Consider the following 5802-nt stretch of genomic DNA (forward strand, 5'->3'; position numbering starts at 1 on the left):
TATTTAAAGTTTAAAAAAAAAAAAAAATTAAAAAAAAAAAAGAAAGGCAATGACAAAGGTGAATTAAAAAAAAAAAAAAAACAGCATCAGATCTAGCATTTAGTCAAGATTTTGACACTTGTACCTTGGATACCTAAGTTAATCCTCTCGAACCTTACTTGTTTTCTATAAGACAAAGATGCCATTAACAACATATAATAAGAAAGATTTTACTATCCCTAAGATATAAAGGGGCTTCCCTGGTAGCTCAGCTGGTAAAGAATCCACCTGCAATGCTGGAGACCTCAGTTCAATTCCTGGGTCAGGAAGATTCCCCTAGAGAAGGCATAGGCTATCCTCTCCAGTATTCTTGGGTTTCTCAGGTGGCTCAGACAATAAAAATCTGCCTGCAATGCAGGAGACCTGGGTTCGATCCCTGGGTTGCGAAGATCCTCTGGAGGAGGGAATGGAAACCCACCCTAGTATTCTTGCTTGGAGAATCCCCATGGACAGAAGAACCTGGAGGGCTGCAGTCCATGCGGTCACAAAGAGTTGGACATGACTGAGCAACTAAGAATAGCACAGCAAGATACAAAGAACTCCTGTAAACCAGTCAAGAAAACAAATCAAATTAATGGGAAAGAAAAATCTGAAGAAATTTGGGAATGATTAGGAAGTTAATTTCAAAAAGTGTAAGTGTAGACTGCCTATAAAAAAAGAAGTGTTGTTCAACATTATTAAGGAAAAGAAAAGTAATAGGAAATATCAATTGGCCAATATTTACATGATTAATAATTTCTAGTATTATAAAGGGAATAAAGAAATGAATCAAAAACAGCTAAGACTCTTGATTAAGGCTTTTCTCAGTGCAATTTGGTAACATGATCTTAATTTTAAACATAAGAAACTGAAGAAACAAGACAAATATATAAAAATGTATGCATAAAGTATTGGTTCATAATTACATTTCTTTAAATGAAAGACAAGCTGTACCAAAAATCAACTGTTCTTCATTAAGGGATTGGCTAAATCAATATAAGTAAGTCCCTACAATAGGATATTAAACATCTATTCAATAAATTGAATAGAAAATTAATATTGACATAGGAAAGAGACTGTATATTATTAAGTAAAGATATGCTACAATTAATTGTATTCATTTGACTTCACTTTTGCTAAAAATACAAAGTATTGCATATGTGAAAAAGTGAAAAATTTAGTTGCTGGAAGCCACTGGAGAAGGGAATGGAAGGAAGCCTCTGGAGAGGGGAATGGAAACACACTCCAGTATTACTGCCTAGAGAAGTCCATGGACAAAGGAGCCTGTGTGTATGTGTGTGGTAGTCGCTCAGTCATGTCCGACTCTTTGCGACCACATGGACTGTAGCCCACCAGGCTCCCCTGTCCATGGGATTCTCCAGGCAAGAATGCTGCAGCGTGTTGCCATTCCCTTCTCCAGGGGATCATCCCTAGCCAGGGATTGAACCTGGGTCTTCCGCATTGCAGGCAGATTCTTTACTGTCTGAGCCACCAGGAAAGCCCAGGGAAGCCTGGTGAGTTACAATTCACTGTGTCTCAAAGAGTCAGACACGACTAAGCAACTAACACACTGTCACACACATTGCAGATGTAACCAGTAGCTAATGTGACATCTCTGATTGGTGTTATGTTTTACTCTTGTATTTCTGAGTTCTTTAAATATGCTTATAAGGAAAACATATGAAAATACAGATGGTAATTCATACCTATTTCCAAGGATTATAATAGAAATTAAATAAAATAGAACTTAAGAAATATAAACATATTATACAAATGTAAGGCTATGATATTGTAAACCAGTATATAAGTCAAACAGCCTTGATACCCGAGTTCCACTTAAATAAAACCCACAGAAAACTTGGTAACAAGCTTGTGTTTGCTAGGAAAGTTCAGTTCAGTCTATCAGTTGTGTCTGACTCTTTGTGACCCCGTGCACTGCAGCATGCCAGGCTTCCCTGTTCATCACCAACTCCCGGGGCTTGCTAAAACTCATGTCCATTGATTCAGTGATGCTATCCAACCATCTCATCCTCTGCCATCCCCTTCCGTTCCTGCCTTCAATCTTTCCCAGCATCAGGATCTTTTCCAAACGGTCAGTTCTTTGCATCAGGTGGCCAAAGTATTGGAGTTTCAGCATCAGTCCTTCCAATGAACATTCAGGACTGATTTTCCTTAGGATGACTGGTTGGATCTCCTTGTAGTTCAGGGGACTCTCAAGAGTCTTCTCCGACACAACAGTTCAAAAGCATCAAATCTTTGGCACTCAGCTTTCTTTATGGTCCAACTCTCATATCCATACAACACTACTGGAAAAACCATAGCTTTGACTAGATGGACCTTTGTTGGCAAGGTAATGTCCCTGCTTTTTAATATGCTGTCTAGGTTGGTCATAGCTTTTCTTCCAAGGAGCAAGTGTCTTTTACTTTCATGGCTGCAGTCTCCATCTGCAGTGATTTTACAGCACCCAAAATATAAAGTCTGTAACTGTTTGCATTGTTTCCCCATCTATTTGCCATGAAGTGATAGGACTGAATGCCATGATCTTAGTTGTCTGAATGTTGAGTTGTAAGCCAACTTTTTTACTCTCCTCTTTCACTTTAATCAAGAGGCTCTTTAGTTCTTCTTCACTTTCAGCCATAAGGGTGGTGTCGTCTGCATATCTGAGGTTATTGATATTTCTCCCAGCAATCCTGAATCCAGCTTGTGCTTCATCCAGCCTGACATTTCACATGATGTACTTTGCATACAATTAAATAAGCAGGGCGACAATACACAGCCTTGATGTACTCCTTTTCCTACTTGGAACCAGTTTTTTGTCCATGTCCAGTTCTAATTGTTGCTTCTTGACCTGCATACGGATTTCTCAGGAGGCAGGTAAGGTGGTTTGGTATTCCCATCTCTTTAAGAATTTTTCACATTTCTTGTGATCCACACAGTCAAAGGCTTTGGCATAGTCAATAAAGCAGAAATAGATGTTTTTTTGGGAACTCTCTTGCTTTCTTTATGATCCAAAGGATGTTGGAAATTTGATCTCTGGCTCCTCTGCCTTTTCTAAATCCAACTTGAACATCTGGAAGTTCATGCTTCACATACTGTTGAAGTCCGGCTTGGAGAATTTTGAGCATTACTTTACTAGCAGGCAAGATGAGTGCAATTGTGCAGTAGTTTGAGCATTCTTTGGCATTGCCTTTCTTTGGGATTGGAATGAAAACTGACCTTTTTCCAGTCCTGTGGCCACTGCTGAATTTTCCAAATTTGCTGGCATGTTGAGTGCAGCACTTTCACAGCATCATCTTTTAGGATTTAGCTCAACTGGAATCCCACCACCTCCACTAGCTTTGTTCACAGTGATGCTTCCTAAGGCCTACTTGTCTTTGGACTCTAGGGTGTCTGGCTCTAGGTGAGTGATCACACCATCATGGTTATCTGGGTCATGAAGATCTTTTTTGTACAGTTCTTCTGTGTATTCTTGCCACCTCTTCTTAATCTCTTCTGCTTCTCTTAGGTCCATAGCATTTCTGTCCTTTATTGTGCCCATCATTGCATGATGCTGGGAAAGATTGAAGGCAGGAGGAGAAGGGCACGACAGAGGAAGAGATGGTTGGATGCATCACTGACTAGATGGACATGAGTTTGAGTAAGCTCCAGGAGTTGGTGATGGATAGGGAAGCCTGGTGTGCTGAAGTCCATGGGATTGAAGAGTCAGATATGACTAAGTGACTGAACTGCACTTGCATGAAATGATCCCTTGGTATCAATTTTCCCGAAGAGCTCTCTAGTCTTTCCCATTCTATTATTTTCCTCTATTTCTTTGCATTGATCACTGAGGAAGGCTTTCTTATCTCTCCTTGCTGTTCTTTGGTATTCTGCATTCAAATTGGCATATCTTTCCTTTTCTCCTTTGCCTTTGGCTTCTCTTCTTTTCTCAGCTATTTGTAAAGCCTTCTCAGACAACCATTTTGCCTTTTTGCATTTCTTTTTCTTGGGAATGGTCTTGATCACTGCCTCTTGTACAATGTCGTGAACCTCCATCCATAGTTCTTCAGGCACTCTCAGACCTAATCCTTTGAATCTATTTGTCACTTCCACTGTATAATCATAAGGATTTGATTTAGGTCATACTTGAATGGTCTAGTGGTTTCCACTACTTTCTTGAAATTAAATCTGAATTTGGAAATAAGGAGTTCGTGATCTGATTTTTGCTGACTGTATAGAGTATCTCCATCTTTGGCTGCAAAGAATAAAATCAATCTGATTTGGTATTGACATCTGGTGATGTCCATGTGTAGAGTCTTCTCTTGTGTGTTGAAGAGAAGAGAAGAGAAGAGAAAATGTATTGGAATGGGTGAATTTAACTCAGATGAACATTATATCTACTACTGTGGGTAAGAATCCCTTAGAAGAAATGAGTAGCCATCATAGTCAACAAAAGAGTCAGAAATGAAGTACTTGGATGTAATCTCAAAAATGGCAGAATAATCTCTGTTCATTTCCAAGGCAATCCATTCAATATCACAGTAATCCAAGTCTATGCCCCAACCAGCAATACTGAAGATGCTGAAGTTGAATGTTTCTATGAAGACCTACAAGATCTTCTAGAACTAACACTCCAAAAAAATATGTCCTTTTCATTATAGGGGACTGGAATGCAAAAGTAGGATGTCAAGAGATATCGGGAGTAACAGGCAAATTTGGCCTTTGAGTACAAAATGAAGCAGGGCAAAGGCTAGCAGAGTTTTGCCAAGAAAATGCACTGGTTATAAACACCCTCTTTCAACACACAAGAGAAGTGAAAGTTAGCAGCTTTCATCAGAAGAATTCATAATTTGGTACCTAAAAGGATTTTTTAAAAAACCCCAAATCTGTATATTTCTTTTTCGTATCATAGTTCTGGGTCAGAGGCAGAAATCCCCAGACCATGATAGCTCTGCTCCACACTAGAGACTCTTCTAATTTCAAGAAATGATATTCAGAAACACTCTGGGATTTGGCTCTGAGTTAATCAGAAAGGTTTATCTGCAGTCTGGATAAGAAAAAGTAGCATGGAATAGATTACATGAGTGAAATATTCTAGGTTAAATGTTAGTAAGGTGCTCATGATCATTCTGAGTTTTGTTTTCAATTTTCAATCCCAGTGAAAAAAATGTGACCTTTGCCTATGAAAAAACAGAATTCTGGCTTAAATCACATGAAACATGTAGATGGATTCAGTATTTGTAACTAATTTGATAGTTTCAGTATTAGAGTTGCAAATAACTTTGGGAGCAAATGGAAAGGGCACACAATTTTTTAAATTATATCTAATGAGACAAATTATTGAATATATTGGGAATTAACCATTTTAGAATATGGAAAAATGCAAGTCAGAAAGGCAAATTTGAAATGCACATCCAAGCACAGTGCTATAAATAACAGAGCACGTGGACCCAGGAATCCCTCAAGAATGACCCAATGGGGCGCGATTTCCATTGTGGAGTTGGATACAGCTCCCACTGCTTTATACTAGGGTTTCTCCGCTCCAGGACTACTGACATTTTAGACTGGGTAATTCTTTTTTGTCGGCAGATATCCTGTGCTTTGCAGGGTGTTTAACACCGTTCCAGGACTCTTCCTACTAGATTCCAGTAGTAGCTCATCTTCCAGTCATGACAACACAAAATGCCTGCAGTTCAGTTCAGTTCAGTTGCTCAGTCGTGTGCGACTCTTTGCGACCCCATGAATCACAGCACGCCAGGCCTCCCTGTCCATCACCAACTCCCAGAGTTCACTCAGACTCATGTTCAT

Source organism: Bison bison, unplaced genomic scaffold, assembly GCF_000754665.1.
Source record: "Bison bison bison isolate TAMUID 2011002044 unplaced genomic scaffold, Bison_UMD1.0 scf7180017864263, whole genome shotgun sequence".
NCBI lineage: Eukaryota > Metazoa > Chordata > Mammalia > Artiodactyla > Bovidae > Bison > Bison bison.